Raw genomic sequence first — 18,742 nt, forward strand, 5'->3', positions numbered from 1 at the left:
GACACGGGGACAGCGTGCCCCACGGCTGAAGAAAAATAAACGTGTGTGTTATTTAAGTACGTGCCTCTGCGTCAATCTGTGCTGGGTCGGGCGCTATATAGCGCCTTTCACTATATATATATATATATATATATATATATATATATATATATATATATATATATATATATACATGGCTATGAATAAAAGATCATCTAAAGTGACTTAAGTGTATTCACATTTTTGGCTAGTAACATTACTTTACTTGAAAAAAAATAGTATATCCACTATTAACAGTGTTTGACTTAGAAACTTATGCAAACAAGAAGCTTTCTGTGGAAAATCACTTTATATTGGCTCAATCTCTCTTCATTGTCTTTCTAAAATATATATTTGATATCTAAAATACCAGGTTACTGATAGGTTTTGCTTCTGATTAACTAGCATATACATGATATACAGGACAATTATAGGGCAGGGCAATTATAAGTACTTAATCGTGGTCACTGATATTTGAATATGATCCATTACACTTAGCTATGGTTAATTATACTCAACAATGGACAATTACATATAATAACAGTTTTTATAAAAAATAATTGACAGATGAATCTGTCGATTTACTATTTAGAATTGAGTATTCCAAACAGTCATCTAACAATATGCTACACAAGCAGACCTTCTTGTTGTTTAATACTTTCTAAGAGCACTTAGTATTGCACGGCATCTGAAAGTAGATTCAACTAAGATCTTTATTACACTCTGGAATAATTCATACGCTACCAGTAAAGTATGATGTTATCTAATATTGACAAAACTTGCAAAAAACTCACTGCCAATTTGATTTCTAACTCAAACTCTGTCTTGTTCTTCTTTCCTCAAAAAGCTTCCACAAAGATTTATTCAAAGTTCACCATTTCTTTGAGCTCCGACAAAACCAATGATGAGCATATTGAAACTGACATCAGAGGGCATTCTGTGACTGACGTTAGTACTTTTGTTGCTATTGATTAATAGTGTAACCTTCAAAAATATGTTTTACCGTTATGGAGTTGCGGCATTATGAAGCAATGTTTCAGGTTGCTTCACATATACATTTACTTTCGATTATAAATGTAAATACACGTACTATTTTATTTTAAGAACACAAGAGACAATTTTCAGTATTAGACGCACACACAATCGTAAAAGCTTATCTTGTACTTTATAATGATCCTGTAATTGTTAACTTGCGGTTTTGTATGACAATAACATACACGTGCAGAGTACTGCAGCAATCATGATCAACGACAATTTGTGTAAAATTTCTTTTTATACATTTTAATGTCAATACTTTACACAAACTCTAAATAAGACAATAAAAACTGATGCCTGGATATTTTAAGCTTTTACGAATATTCAAACACAGAATGCTACTTAAATAAAACATGCACCGCACAGGACCCTTTGAGACCTTCAAAAATAAATTAGGAAGCAAGCTGGAAACCTAGTTGGTTTGTCCAGCAGAGGCAACCTTAACGTCAGTCAGACCCCAAGGCAGCCTGTTGGCTTCAGCTGGAAAAGGCCCCAATGGGAAGCTGTAAAAACAGCTATTATAGTCCAGTTGGACAATTGGAAAGGTGACCATTTAAAGGGCAAAAAGAATATTTATGAATAAAAATATTTATTTTTCATAAATACTCTTGACAAACAAAAACTCAAAAAAAGCACCAAAGGCTCAAATGGTTTTGTCCAAAATAAGATGTCCAGCAGCAAACACTGTCCAAAAACACAATCCAAAAGAATGAACTTTCTCCTCAATAAATAAATAAAATCCAAAAAATAGCCATCCAGTGTTCAAGGTGAAGGTTAAAATGCGATAACAAACTCAGGCTTCCCATCTTACAATTTATAGACTTGAAGTCTCTGTGCTTCACCCCTTCTCTGTCACTCTGCTGCAGCAGATGGGCAGAGATTCACCAATCTGTAAAAAACTGCATTTACAAATTGTGGAACAATTCCAGAATAATGTTGCTCAATGTAAAATTGCAAAGACTTTAAATATCTCATCATCTAAAGTACATAATATCATCAAAAGATTCCAAGAATCTGGAGAAATCTCTGTGTGCAAGGCACAAGGCTGAAAATCAATATTGGATGGCATTGATCTTTGGGCCCTCAGGTGGCACTGCATTAAAAACAGGCATGACTCTATCATGGAAATCACTGCATGGACTCAGAAACACTTCCAGAAATCACTGTCTGTGAGCACAGTTCTCCATGCCATCCACAAATGCAGGTTAAAGCTCTATCATCCAAAGAAGAAGCCATATGTGAACATGATCCAGAAACACCACCATCTTCTCTGGGCCAAAGCTCATTTAAAATGAACTGAGGCAAAGTGAAAAACTGTTCTGTGATCAGATGCATCAAAAGTTGAAATTCTTTTTGGAAAACAAGTATTCTGCATTCATCAGACTAAAGAGGACAGTGACCTTCTGGCTTGTTATCAGTGCTCAGTTTAAAAGCCTGCATTTCAGATGGTATGGGGGTGCCTTCATGGCTATGGAAATGGCAGCTTGCACATCTGGAAAGTCACCATTAATGCTGAAAAGTATACAGTATACAAATTTCAGAACAACATATGCTTCCATCCAGATGACATCTTTTTCAGGGAAGTCCTTGCAGATTTCAGCAAGACAATTTTAAACTGCATACTGCATCTACTGTATTACAAGAGATTGTCTTCGGAGTAGATGAGTCCGGATGCTAAACTGGCCAGCCTACAGTGCAAACCTTTCACCAATTGAAAAAATGTGGTTCTTCATGAAACGAAAAGTACAACAAAGAAGAACAGCTAGAAATCTATATCTGACAAAAATGGGTGAATATTACTCTCTCAAAAGTCCAACAAGTAGTCTCCTCAGTTCCCAGGCATTTACGGACTGTTGTTAAAAGAAGAGGGGATGCTACACAGTGGTAAACATGGCCCTGTTCCAACTTTATTAAGACGTGTTGCTGCCATCAAATTCAAAATGACCTTATTCTTTTCTTACAATAGTACATTTTCTCAGTTTAAATATTTGATATGTTTTTGGTCTATTGTGAATAAAATATGGGATTTATGAGATTTGCAGATAATTGCATTTTATTTACATTTTATGCAGTATCCCAGTTTTGTGGAATTGGGGTTGTATATATCAGTGTACAGTACATGTTTAAAATTTTAAACATTAAAATTACAAATCACAAAATTTAGACATGTTTAAACTGCATATTACAGACTTTAATTTAAGGGTATTTGCAAACATTTTGGTCACACCATGTAGAAATTACAGCATTTTCTCAACATGGTCTCCCCATTTCAGGGTATCATAATGTTTTGGACAATTGGCATCACAGGTGTTTTACTCAGGTGTGTTCATTGCTTCATTAGTGCAGCGATAAGAGACCTAGGTTTGCTTCTAAAAACTACGCTTGGAGTCTGTAGTTTCCATTGTTCAACATGAGGACAAAGTGCTAATTAAAGTCAAAGACACCATTATAAAGCTGAAAAGCAAGAATAAAATGAATAGAGACGTCACTACAACCTTTGGAATATCATTAAGAAGGAAGAACACATTGGTAAGCTCAGTAATTGCAAAGAGACTTATAGCCCAAGGAAGACCTTCACTGCTGATGAGAGAAGAATCCTCACTATGGTAAAGGAAAATTTCCAAATGTATGACAGATCAGAAACAGTCTTCTTGAGGCAAATATGTATATGCGAGAGACTGCTATCCACAGAAGACTTCATGAACAGAAATACAGAGACCACACTGCAAGATGCAAACCACTAGTTAGCCACAAAAACAGATTGTCCAAATTACAGCTTATTAAAAAGTACTGAAAACACCTTGCAGAATTTTGGAAAAATGACTTATGGGCAGATGAGACAAAGATGAACCTATATCAGGAATGATGGAAAGAGCAAAGTGTGGAGAGTAAATGGAACTATGCAAGATCCAAAGCATACCACCTCATCTGTTAAACATGGTACTGAGGGTATTATAGCTTGGATATGTATGAGTCCACAGGTATTGGCACACTTATCTTCATTGATGATGTAACTGCTGACATCAGCTGCACAGTGAATTTTGAGATGTATAGATACACCTTATCTACTCAAGTTCCATTAAATGCCTTCAAACCCATTGGACTGCACCTACAACATGATAATGATCCCAAACATATTGCTAAGGCATTACAGGAGTTTTTCAAAGCTAAAAAATTGAAAATTCTTGAATAACAAGCCAATCACCCGATTTAAATCCAATTGAGCAAGCTTTCCATATGCTTCAGAGAAACCTTAAGAAGAGAAGCCCCCAAAACAAGCAGGAGCTGGAGATGGCTGCTTTAGAGGCATGGCAGAGCATCACTAGAGAAGTTAATCAGGACCTGGGGCCTCATGCATAACGCCGTGCATAGAATTCACACTAAAACATTGCGTACAGACAAAAGCGGAAATGTGCGTACGCACAAAAAAATACAGTTGCATAAATCTGAGCGAACGGCAACTTCCACATTCTTCAACTACATAAATCCCGGTCAGCGTGAAAAGTAACGCATGTGCTTGCACCTGCTGCCACTCCCCAACTCCTCCCAGAATTACGCCACTTTGAATATGCAAATCAATATAAATAGCCCTTAAGCTCAGCGTTCTGTGAAAAGTCAATGGCAAAAGCACAGGGGAAAAAGAAGAATTTCAGCGAATACCAGGTAGAGGCAAGGGAAAAAGTACTGTTTGTTGGTTTAAGCAGTGACATAATCAACAAAAGGAAGTTGATCGAGTGACAGTGTTGGAGAAACTCAAAAGTTCATTTTTTAGAAAGTCACAAAGTGTCCAAAATAAATAAGAAGTGGTCAGATATCAAAGTCATTGTGAAAAGGCGAGTCGTAGCCCACCGTCTGAGTGTTATATGGAAGCGTATTAGGGTACAGAGAAAAGAAAAACAAAATAGGGACACAGTTGAAAAAAATTTCCAAATTTCAACTTTAATCTTGAAATTTCCACTTTAATCATGTACTTTATTTTGTCATCAAAGTAGAACGTCATAAACTTTATCTTAAAATCGCATAATTTACTAGTTTCTCAGATCCCATTGTAACTAAAGTAGCACGTTAAATGCTTCTTTCTATGTGTTCTTTTATGTGCTCTATGTGTGTGAATTATTACGTGCTTCTTAAAAGGGCTTTCTCTTCCGCTGACGTGACACAGAATACATTACATTCATGATATTACAGCTCTCTGAACAATTTAAATATTAAGATGTATACTTGATATCATTTTCATGATGATAGGAATTAAAGCATGTATTAAACATGGGAACACAGTGGCACAGTATTAGCGATGAGCTGGTGCCCTGTCTAGAGATTGTTCCTGCCTCCTGTAAGATGCTTGCTGAGCTGTGCGCGAGCATCGATGAAACAATTTACTGCAGCAGTACTGTCTCTCTCAAACGTACTAACCTCCTATTCCTGTCCTTCCTTTTCTTTCTCCAAGTAACCAATCGCCACACGATCGGCTCTGTAATAGATGCCAAGCCATTTGTAAGTTTAGAATGCTGATTCTTCAAAACTTTAATGAAACATTGAAATATCTTCGTAGTACATGTTTAATTATTCCATCCATCTATCCATCCAGGTCACGCCAGTCCCAGCCAGCATACAGCTAGACGCTGGAACAATCCATGAATGGGGCACCAGCTCGTCGCTAGCGCTGCGCCACCGTGTCCTCACATGTTTAATTATTAACAATATACATTATTTTAATGAAGTTTAAAGCTTATCTGTATAATGTAATAAACATGCATTTTATCTTAAAAATAATATCAAAATCTCCAAGAAGATAGTGCTTGGAAATCTAAATCAACATAGAAGCCAGTCGTCATCATATGTAAATACACGCTTTATAAAGTGACTCAGGTTGAATATTATAACTGTAGTGCAAGTTTACAGTGAGGTGATTGTACTTATAAGTACAAACAGTTCTACCAGGAGCAATTGATGGACTGATTGAGTGTGTTTAGAGCACTTGGGATAAAACTGTTTCTGAATTGTGAGGTCCCTACAGGAAAGGCTTTGAAGTGTTTGCCTATGGGAACAGTTCAAATAGATTGCGCGCATGGCTGAGACAGTATGTGCAAAATGCTGTATACTGATAATCTGATCAGCTGCTGTACAGCTGTGATTCCACACAGCTGTGTGCTGTGTACAGTGGGTTAAATACTCAGCGGTGCACTGGGAGTATCAACGCTAAAGCAGCTATGTTATTTCGAATAGTTTGGCCATTCTGTGCACCATTACATGGTTACAGGTTAATTACAATCAGATGCCTTAAACTAATAAACAATATGTGGTTAATTTCAGTGTATTTGATAACGCCACGTCAGGGATGTGCATCTAAAAAAGAAAGAGAAACCACACTGGAACAAAAGCACTGATTTAATGCTGGGTACCGCCAGTTTGCAAAACAGAGCGGAGAACTTGTGTACGCCAGGGATTGAGTTGCCATGAAAATGTGTGTGACTTTATGCCAAGTTTAGTTTTTATACATCGTGATGTGAGCGTGGAAACGAGTGTACGCAACATTTTTGTGCGTATGCACCGTTTATACATGAGGCCCCTGGTGAGTCCTCAGCTAGGGGAACAGTGTTAGATTTACTATGCCGTGTTTCATTGAGAAGACACAGCTCACATTTTGTATTTAATGTAATATCATTTACCAAAACAGCTTCACTTCCAAGAGAGAGAATGTTCAATAACCGCATTTACAACTGCATTTGTCTTTCCAAACTGGTGATATATTTTTTGTTGCAATTTAAACTACAGTATGTTTCATTTACAAGTGCCCCTGGTCGAGGTTCTAGTTTTATCTCTTGATCTAATTGTACACCTTATTTTTTGGTTATCACGTTATTTAAGGTCTGCATCATGACTAAATTTACTGGATGCCCCACAACAGGGATTATGGATAACAGCTTCAGGAAAATCACAACAGCCTGTGATTTAAGATCACACAACTGCGGCCTGGATGGTGCTCTAATCAGTCCATCAGGCAGTTTTGCCGCCATATTTTTTGATAATACAAAAGATCCCCTCTTTTGAAAAACCCAGGCCTTCCCCAAAAATCATCCCAATTGTTCACAAAGGCTATGCTTTTATTTGTACACCAGGTTTCTAGCCAGCAGTGAAGGGAACACAATCTGCTTTAAATCATGTCCCCTGTTTATAATCTTGGTAAGGGGCCGGATATAATTAAATTCTGACATTTTCTTTTAGCTTTAGTGTATAGAGAGATGAAGTTCCCCTTTAATACCTCAGATTTCTATAAATAAATATCATTTCTGCCGACATGCAGCAATAAGGTAGAAACTTCATCGTCGGCGATACAAACCAATTGGGCCTCTATGTCAGAAATAACATTAACTGCTGGATTAACATAGTTTGAAATTGTAACACTCCGCACTATGGAATCACCAATTATGAGCACTTTGTTGTTCTCTGAATCCGCAGGTGCGCTGCAGAGTGCTGAGAATCTGTTCTGTGTCCAAATTGGTGACCTGGGTGCTGAAGGACTAAATTTGGCCTCTATGGCTGAATTGGTGCTGCTGATTTCGGCCGTGCCCTGCCTACAGTGGGACCTGGAGAGACTGGAGCCGAATCAAAAGTAGTCGAATTGTCTAAACAAACCGAGTCAATCCAATTTTCGGTTTACCTAATTGCCATCAGGTTCCTAAAACAGTCGCGTATTTTCCCAACTGTAAATTAACTAAACACTTTTGGCAAGTGAAGCTGTCTACATTGTCGGTCAGAAAACCTGAACTGTACATGCTGCAGGACACACAACATATAAACGTGCCCTTGATGGGCAGAGAACAGATAGAACTTACATTTAGCGCTGAGTTCATCTTCTGTGTTTCTTCAGTAACTACTGTGCTTTCGGCGATTTCCGCATTCAGATGAATCACTAAGAGACCATCGATTAAGTTTCCACCACCCGCTGAGCGATTGACTTCGATTTCTCACTGCCGGTTACTTCTCCTCATCAGATGTTAGCTTTACTCCAGTTGAACTTACTCGGGTGTGAAGAGCTATTTGGTTGTGGGAGACATTGCTGTTCTGTGCTTCTGCTAGGTGCTGCTCTGTGCTTCCACTTTCTTCTGCTCAGAAGAGGTGGGGCCCAAAGCAGAGAGAGAGAGAGAGATCAGTCAACCTCATACATTAAAGTCATAAATCAAGAAGATTTATGTTTTCAGGAAACAATTAGCAAAGCTAATTTAAAGTCTGTTTTTATCAAAAAAGATATTTAGATCCCTAGACAATACTATACATCTCTTTAATTTCTCTGCTTATCCTCTTAGTGCTCTATTGGGGTTGGTTTAAATATTTGCGATAGATCTGTTTCAGTCTCATGCAGTGTAGGAAGTATCCATGATCAATTTCTTGTTCATTTCAAGCAATGCAATTCTACTTTAGATCATCATGAATTAATCAATTATTTCAAAGTAACTAACACAAATTAATGCTACTGTATAATGAAATCAAACAATTATAAGAAGAAGCATTATGAATTCTGTTCAAACTGAAAAACACATTTTTAATGGAAATCTACATATATGACATCTGCATGAAATGATAACTAGCACACTCTGGAATTTGCTCTAGGCAAATAGTCCATTATGGCAACCTCTTTAGTGGAGTCCCAGCCGCCTCTTAGCATCCTCAGTATCAGCAGCAGGTTAAAGTCAGTATAGGATACAAAAGTACAACAGGAAAAATAAAATATATAAGATTAATAACTGTTAGGTTTAAGCCAGGGTTCCTCCCAAGGCTTATAATTAAATTCTTTTTTGTTCATGTTTTAGCCTCTAAATATTATCTTTTAGGTTATTTATGTTTCTTATTTATATAATTGTATAGTTTGTTTCTACGTATGAGAGGATGATTTGTCTTGTTCCATGTATTTTTTGGGTGGTTCCCCAAGAGGCGGTTCTTTTTTGAGGGACTGTTCCCAGCTCCATAAAGACTCAATGGAATTGCAGTCCCTCTATAGGACAATTTTTTTTTTTTTTGCTATTGACATATTTTTGCATTTACTTACTTTTTGACTCTTTTACTTCTGTTTCTGGGAATCTGATATCTGGATGATTTTTTACCTTGGTTGTTTAGGATTGCCTTGTTGGCAACTCTTTCTGTTCCTTTTTTGTGTTGTTTAAGAATGTTGCAATATTGCTGATATTTTGTAAAATAAATTTCGTTTCACAGGTCAAATCCTGTTATGGTGAATATCGAAGTAACAAGATTTTCAGAATAACGAATACTTTTTGTTTGGCCCGAACGAATGTTCATACAACCTCATTTTAAACGAATTTTGTTTTAACAACATGCAAATTTCAGCATAACAAACATTTTTTTGACCAAAGATGGGGGAAGATAATAATGCAATGCAAAAAATATGTAATACTGCACCTACACTTTCCGCATCAAGTCTTGGGAACCCTGCAGCAGGTTGTCTGAAAGAAAGAGACAGTCTCTTGTGAAATTTCCAGTCTCGGGCAGTCTCAGCAAGGCTTGCGAGAGTGTAGATGTGACATCATGCACAGTAGTTGTGTCGTGTGTGAATACTGTACTGTTCAAGTTTCATAACACTTTTCTAAGTTTTTTATTGAGATGATTAAAAAAAGTGAGAGGCGGCATAAGTTTATGTTGAAAGAAAAATTAACAATCCTGAAAAAAGTTGATTCTGGAATGAAGAAAAATGACAAGGCGAAAACATTCAGAACTGTGCCTTCATCTTTATTTTACATCTCCTTTTCATTCTGTATTTTCATACCTGTATTTCTATTAAAAGAAGGTATATCTTATGTCTCATTTTCATTTTGTATTCATACTTGTATTTCTATTAAAAAAGTTGCATCTAACATCTTGTTTTCATTCTGTACTTTCATATCTGTATTTCTATTAAAATAAAATAATAAAGATTAAGTGCCTGTAAGTTCATACAACATCTTGAGAAGGTAACATGTGGCACAGTGAAAGCACCTCAGCTAACTACTGCATTTTTACTTGTCATCTTTTATTGTGAGTCTTCTTTTAGAACCTGATTGTGGATGGTGCTGAAAGTTTTTTTTAATACAGACTAAGGATAAAATTATTTTTGTGTCATGGTTGGTTCTTATTGTTATTGTAATTGTTTTGTTGCAATTGTGCCTTTGAAGTGGCGCTGTGAAAATAACAACCTTTTCACAGTGCATTTCCCAATGTTTAACCTCATCAATCCATGGAGCTAATGCTCCTTGAAGAACGCTACTGTATGGAATATCGTATGGCAAGTGTTCCAAACAAGAAGAAGAATATAAACTCCAGTACATAGTAATAAACTACAAGAATGAGAATTTGTCTGATGTTGTCATGTTGTTTTTAAAAAACACATCTGATGATAGTAATTTATCATCCTGTGACATAAATGTTGCAGTATAAAACACCCCTGCCTCTGCACCCTGCATTGCAGAATTCACAGTTAATGCAGTTTCCACTAAACGCCTTCAAAGCTAAAATATTGTCACACTGATTGTCCCAAAGTCCACCCAAATGGCAAGGAAAGCTAGAATTAAAGTTGTCAATTGTAAATATGTGTTGTAGACATCTCTGAACTTACTTGCTCAATGTATTACAATTTTTATACATTTGTTTCTGAATATTCAAATATTACATCTTTATTCTTGCCACCATTTTGTATCAATATTAACATGGCTGTGGCACTGAGATCGAATAATGCACTTTTATTGCATTTTGCCTGTATAGGATGGCAATACCCTAAAACAGGGCCCACTACCTGTCCGCAGCCGTCTGACAGCCAGGCCGCGAGAGAACTGCCGGCAACGGCGACTCACTCAGACTTTTCAGAACGCTTGGCGGGCGGGGCTTTGCAGCGGTGCAGAGAGAGGAGAGAGACCGAGGTGAGAGACTATTACAACAAAGTATTTTTATGGTCCCGACAGTTTCCCCATATGACATGAGTCTGTAGAAATCACGTTACTACGAAGTACATTCAACAGATGCTTTCATTACAATGAAGTGACCTTGAAATGCTTGAATGAATCATCCACAGAGCAGTTAGATCTGTGGTCGCAGCTCAGTTGTGCACGTTTGCACAACGATCCCCAAACAGAAACATTGTAAAAAAATCTCTTCCTTCGAACTTTCCTTGTACTGTTTTTTTTTTTTTTTTTTGCTGTTTTTGTTGTCTGTGGTTTTCATTGATTCCTTTTGCTTATTGCTTGTCAACATTTGAAAAACATCCATTGGAATTTAACTCATTGTCACCCTCCTATAGAAACGGCAGACACGAAAAAAAGATTGCAGTGTTAATGTTTGTGATGTGCAATCTGTTGGATTGGCAAATGTAAAGCATATGTCTTTGTTATATGCAAAAAAACAAGAAAAATCTCAGATTGCAAACGTATGCGAACTGCTTAATAACTTTAATAATAATAGAAATGTTATGTAAATTGTGTATAAAACTGTAAGTAAAGGTATGAAATTGTTCTTTTATAGCAGTATGAAAAAGAATGTTGCAGCCAAGCTCTATTCAAGTCCACCATACTGTATTTATGTACCATGTTCTTTTTTACATTACTATTGTAACATAAAAAAATATTAGTAACAGACACAGTGTAGAGTGTCCAGTGCCATAGTGAAGTATTGTTAGGATCACAGCAGTGCCTTGCATCATTTACAATTTGATTTATATTATTCATTCTTTCCTATCACTTATCTTTGTGTTGTGTTTATTTACATTGAGTGGAAACTTCATGCTACTTTTCAGGATCAAGAGTTTTCCACAAACCCAACTGGTGAGGGTAGGTGAAATTCTTCTGGCTATAGTTCATGTTGGAACAAATGACATTGGAAAGACAAGTGCATATTCCTTGCGGAACAGAGAAGCAAACTAAAGGGCAAAACCATTTCAGATCCTTCTAGCACCAGAGAAAAATGCACAGACAGAACTGAATATTTATCCTCACAGGTGGCGCAGTGGTAGTGCTGCTGCTTTGCAGTAAGAAGATTGTGGGTTTGCTTCCCGGGTCCTCCCTGTGTGCAGAGCGCTTTGAGTAGTGAGAACAGGACTATATAAATGTAAAGAATTATTATTAATTATTCAGTCATAATGGATTGATGAAGGCATCTTGCGAACAAGGAGGCTTTATTTTTCTAAGCCACTGGAATACCTTTCACCATAAACATTTCTTTTACATCTACAAGAGAAAGGCAAATATTCTAGAAGTTAGAATCTTCTGTGTAGTGTACAGACATTTAAATTACATTTTGAGGGATGGACTGAGGAAGACACAAAAAAATAACCAACCATACCAAACAAAGAACTAAAAAACTTGACCAAAAATTCAATAAGTAGTTTACTTTGTTTAAAATGTTTGCTCCTTAATTTAAGGACCATTAGGAAAAACATGCACCAACTAGAGGTAACAGTATGGAGAATATTTTACGAAATACAGAGTTACAGTTAAATGAGAAAGATGGAGAAGAACATATTAGTTACTATGTATGCTTCAGGAAAAAGAGACAAGGAAAGAAAGAAGGAGTTGTGGTACTACATATGAAAAATACAATTTAGGCTAATAAATTTAAAGTGAAAGAAGGGAACATGTCACAATCACTATAGGTTATGTTAGAAAAAGCCAGAGAATATGTTATTGATGTTTGCTACTGGCTGCCAAATTCTGATATTTCAGGTAATAGAATATTATTTAAACAAATAAAATGTGTGCAATAAAGAGGAAGTAGTAATCGTGACTGATTTGAACTTTCCAAACATCGAATGAGAAGTTGTTATCTAAAATACAAAAGAGAACAATGAAATGGTGGTAAATGGCTAATAATACATGGTAATGCCTGTCAGGATTTTATCTTTTTTTAACAATAAAGACAGAGTAATAAAAAAAACAAGATATTGAAATTTTAAACCATAGTGCTGTTACAACATGGTCAAATTTGGGATTGTCATTGAAAACACCAATGTATACAAAAACAAAGACATAATTTGATGAAAGCAGACTATAAGGATGAATGCACAGAATCAGCAATAACTCTGCAATTATAAATGATAGTACGACTTCAGAGACTTTCAAATCCAGAGTCAAAATAAAACCAATACAACAAGAATAAAAAATAGATCAAAATGGATAAATAAGGTCATTGTTAAAAAAAGTAAAAATGTAAGGTTAAGTCCACAAGAAAATTACAAAACTGCCGAATAATTCTGACTTGGAGGTATAAAAGATACAACAGCAAGAGATATAAAAAAAGATTTGAAAGGTCAAAAGGGAAACTGAATAAAGTTGTTAGTGAAGCCAAAACAATCAGTAAGAAATCTTCTGAGTACTGCTCTAGGAGAAAGATGATAAAAGAGAGTTTAAAAAAACTTAAGGACACGAAAGGAGAAATCAATGAAAATGAGAAAGACATAGCATATAAACTGAACAAGTATTTCACTCAAGTATTTATAAAGGAAGCAACAAATGGAATGCCCCACACAGAGGTAAAAACAAGGTCTGAGTTAATAGATTTTATCAAAGACAAGTAGTTATCATTGATCAACTTTTTAAATTCAGTGATACAATAAATTAAGTACACTATACAGAAAAATGTTTGATCTGAAAGCAAGGAATATCTGAGTAAATATCTACATATGATTTTACCAGTTGTGCTGAAAGAAATGAAAGACAGTATCTGTAAATCCTTATTAAACATATTTGAGCAGTCACTCACTTGAGAAATGAATATCTGAGAAATGGAAAGTTGCAAATGTGATTCCAATCTTCAAGACGGGAGACAAAATGGATCCTGGTAATTATAGACAAGTAAGTCTTACTTCTGTACCCTGCAAATTTCTGGAAAGTAAAATAAGAAATAAATTAGAAAAGTATCTATATAAAAATAACATACCAAATAAGGACCAGCATGGTTTTATGAGAGGAATATCTTTCCAAACTAATCTTTTTACATTTTTATTAGGCAACAGCAGCAGTTGACAAAAGGAAAGCATGTGATAATTTACTTGCATTTTTAAAAAGCATTTGATACAGTCCCACAACCGAAGATTAGTTCTGAAACTAGAAGCTGTTGGCATCAGTGGTAATTAGCAAAGCTAGATCTAAAGTTGGCTAACCTGGCAGGAGACAAAGAGTACAGAAAAGAGGAGAATGCTCCATCTGGAATGTAGTCATCAATTGTACAATTATATCAATTCAAGAGACTGTCCTCGGACTATTCCTTTCTCTGATTTGTATTAATAACATAGATATTAGCATAGTTAGTAAACATTTGAAATTCACAGATGATAGTAAAATTGGAGGAATGGCAGATATGAGGAGGCCGCAAAAACATTACAAAAAGACTTAGACAAGCTTTACAAATGGATGAACACTTGGAAAATGCAGTTTAATGTAGAAAAGTGCAAAAGGCTACACATGGGCAAAAGGAACATCAATTTTAATTATAAGATGGATGGCACTGAAAAGGAATTATTGGGTTTATGTTGACACAGCAATGTGCAGAAGCCATTTAGAAGGCAAATAAAAGGTTAGGTTTTATCATAACAACTTGAACATAAGTCAAGGGATGATATACTCAGGCTACAGTATATAATGCACTGAAGAGACCTTATATGCAGTACTGTGTGCAGTGCTGGTCATCACACTTCACGAAAGACAGAGCAGCACTTGATGCTGTGCTGATGAGAGCAACCAAGTACATCCCAGAACTTAAGGACACGTACTCTCACAAACTCAGAGAATTAAATCTGTTTAATATTGAGCACAATGTCCATTACTATTATTTAAACAGAGGAGAAAAAATAAACTTCAGTCAGTAGCTTCCCTGGAGAAAATAAATTTCAAGAGTGTTGGTTGATTATAGTCATAAACAAAGTCAAACACACCAACAATTCTGAAGAACTTGGCTTTTCACCTCCTCCTCGTCATTCTAAAGCATTTCCTTTATGATCTAATAAGAAGACAATAACCATTCATCCGTGAATTCCAAAGCTTCTAATATGTTTCACATTACAGGAAAACAGCTTGGGAGTAGAGCTATGTGCCACAACAGGATATGGACAGCAAAAACAAAATAGAGGATGATTAGCAGCAGTTCATAGTTATTGTAATACTTCTAGTTTTCTACAAATGAATAAAAAACAGTGATACAATAAGAACAACTAATCAACAGCTCTAATTAGGTTATTCTGTACTAAATTAGTGAGTCTTCAGCCTGGATTTAAAAACTGAGACCAAAGGGGAATCTCTTATATAAGCAAGCAGATCATTTCGCAGCTTTGGGGCCCGCTAGCTAGAAGCATGACTTCCCACTGTTATTTTGTTGATCCTTGCACTATTTACTAGACTGTAAATTTAAGATCTTAATGCATGCACTGATTTGTAGATAATGATCAGTTCAGATAGGTAAAAATAGTATAAGCAATTTGAAGCTTTATTTATAAAAAAAGAGGATTTTGAAATCAGCTTTAAATTTAAGTGGAAACCAGTGTAACAACTTAAGGACAGAAGTTCCTTTCCTTTCCTATTATAGTGCTATTATGAATCATAAATCTCCATGACAGCAACAGATAATCCATAGTTTAGGAACTTATGCTTTAAAGTAACGATAACACCTAAGTTGAGAGGAAATTCTGTAAAACTAATGTTTAGACATACTGAGTTAAAAAGTGACAGAATATTGCTACAGTCTGTGTTAGTTCTTGAAATACATAACATTTATGTATTCAAGAACAATTAGCTAGCATCCATTGATCATCACTTTTAATTCACTGATACAACTAATTAAAACACTTAAAACACACAAAGCTTTGTTTAGCCTGAAAGAAAGGTATAGCTGAGTATCATCTGCCATGAGTTAAAATGAATGTTATCTTTTCTAATGATAGTTACTGGTACACGCATGCAAGTTGAAAACAGTAAAGGTCCAAGTACTGAACCCTGTGTGGCGCCTTGCTTAACTTCTGAATATAATGACAAAGTTCTCTCAACACATTTTTTTATATGATGAAGTATTTTGATAAATACTAACTAAACCTCATAAGACAGCCTAAGTACATTTTCTAGCCTATGTTATAAAATATGGTAGTAGTAGTATCGAAGGTTGTAATTAAACATAACAGCATAATTACTGTTGACTTTTCCTCATCAGAAGATATTGAAATTTCTTGAAAGCTGTTTTTCATTTTGTTATTTTTCATTTTTTAAATTAATCTAGCACTCTAAACTGATATATGTTAACTGCCTATAGACAACTGAATTTAATTGAAGTGGGTAAAAACTGAAATGTGTTTCGTTCATATGAATACTAATTTTTTAAAAGTTTTTTTCATACTTTCTATTTTACTGAATATAAAGTAGATAGCAAAAGTGTCATTTCCAAAAATAATGAAGTTATATTTATTCCCTAACAAAGTACAGATTATATTTATATATTCAACTTACCAATGTTATACTGTCATAGCAACTCTTGCAGATAAGGTATGGTAAGTAAACTGATTACAAGGTAGGTAATTTTTGGTCATTCTAAGTTTAAACACTCATACAAAAATATGGAGAATGTACAAATTCACCACAATCTCAGACTGCACAAGAATTTAAACTCTTGTCAATTAAACTGCGATGCAGCGGGGTAACAACCACAACATTGCATTGTTACATCTACTGCATATATACACAACAGACATACTAGTATGTACATATATTTTACATATATAATAAGTTGTAATTTAAATTCATCTCCGCACACCTCGTGCAACTTACAATATGTGGCAGAGCTGTTATCTACTGCTGCATACCTGGTTATGAAATATACATCTCTGCTTTCACACTTGGGATTTTATTCTATGGTCCTGTACATCTGGAAAGCATTTGTATTTAAGTATGGATTTGGTTCTCTATTTCACAGTGCTACTACTTATAACTCTTCCCTACAGATGTACCTTCCTAAATCCTACAGATGTACCTTCCTAAATTGAAAGAAGCATTAACCTGCCTTCACCTCATTAGGACCAGTAGTGAAACTCAAAACTCAATTTGTTTCACTAGGTGAAGAAAACTGCTAAATACCCATCCATTCATTGTTATCTGTGCACTTCATTGAACAGTGCTCACTACTGCTTGCATACCACGTACAAGAATATGAATTTCTATTACAAATCATTATTGTTGTTTTTCAGTTTATGTTTTATATTCAAAGGTTAATCTTTTTCATTTAATGACTATGACAGTATGTATGACTACATATGCCTGTATGAAGTCTATTAAAGTTTTGGGGAGGTGGGGTGGGTGTGTGGAATCAAGTTTTCATGTTAAATCTGGCAATACAGTTTGTCTCCATGTCTAGAAATGAAATACTGAAAATATCCATCTTACATTTTTGCCTTTAAATGTACTGGACCATCATTTTCTCCTGTGCTGTAATCTACTATATGCTATGCTACTGGAAAAATATCTAATACACAGTAGTATCTGATTTCTTTGAATTTATTTTTACATGCAATATTCATAAGACAGTCACCTGCTGTGAATATATTTGAAGTATGTATTAATATTTTAAAGAGACAATGCTAGATTCTGACATTGTGCCTGCAGCACCATTGTACCAATGTCTGAGATCACTTCATTAATGCTTGTTGTCACTGTAAGTGCAACATTTTATATCAAATTTCAATGTCAAATTAATTACAGAGGGTGGCACGGTGGCACAGTGGTAGCGCTGCTGCCTTGCAGTAAGTAGACCTGGGTTTGCTTCCCGAGTCCTCCCTGCATGAGTTTGCATGTTCTCCCCGTGTCTGCATGGGTTTCCTCCAGGTGCTCCAGTTTCCTCCCACAGTCCAAAGACATGCAGGTTAGGTGCATTGGCGATCCTAAATTGTCCGTAGTGTGTGCTTGGTGTGTGGATGTGTGTGTGTCCTGCGGTGGGTTGGCGCCTGCCCAGGATTGGTTCCTGCCTTGCGCTCTGTGTTGGCTAGGATTGGCTCCAGCAAACCCCCGTGACCCTGTGTTTGGATTCAGCAGGTTGGAAAATCGATGGATGGATGGATTAATTTACAGTCAAAATGCATATGCTATGGTAAAGCTAGAGTTGTTACCCAGGCTCCAGTTTATCTGTTGTTTGTTTAATCTTTTTCTTATTATATAAATATTTTTCATACTATGTTATTAATTCTGTTTTGTCTTTTTATTTATGTTATATTATGATTTTATATATATGGTTTTTATTATTTTTTGAGTATTTAAGCAGAATTTGAAGAAGCTTCAACAGTTTTGGCATTGTGATTGTGATATCTTGATTCCTGGCTTTATTTTTTGTGCTTGTGTTTTTCAGTTATCTGGCTTTTGACTGCTGCTTTCTCTTTAAGATTCTGTTTCTAGCTAGAAGGATGGAGAAAGTGCTGTCTTCGGTAATATCACAAGATCAAACTGGATTTATTAAAGGCCAACACCTAGCTTCCAATCTTCAACACCTGTTTAATATAATATATTCACCTGCAAAGTCAAACACCCCAGAGATATTATTATTGTTGGATGCAGAAAAAGCATTTGATATGATTGAATGGAACTACCTTTTCACTACATTAGAGAAATTTGGGTTTGGCCCGAACATTTGTGCATGGATCAAACTACTGTATACGAACCCAGAAGCTTCAGTTTGTATTAACAACATT

The sequence above is a fragment of the Erpetoichthys calabaricus genome, chromosome 7 (assembly GCF_900747795.2).
Source record: "Erpetoichthys calabaricus chromosome 7, fErpCal1.3, whole genome shotgun sequence".
Lineage (NCBI taxonomy): Eukaryota > Metazoa > Chordata > Cladistia > Polypteriformes > Polypteridae > Erpetoichthys > Erpetoichthys calabaricus.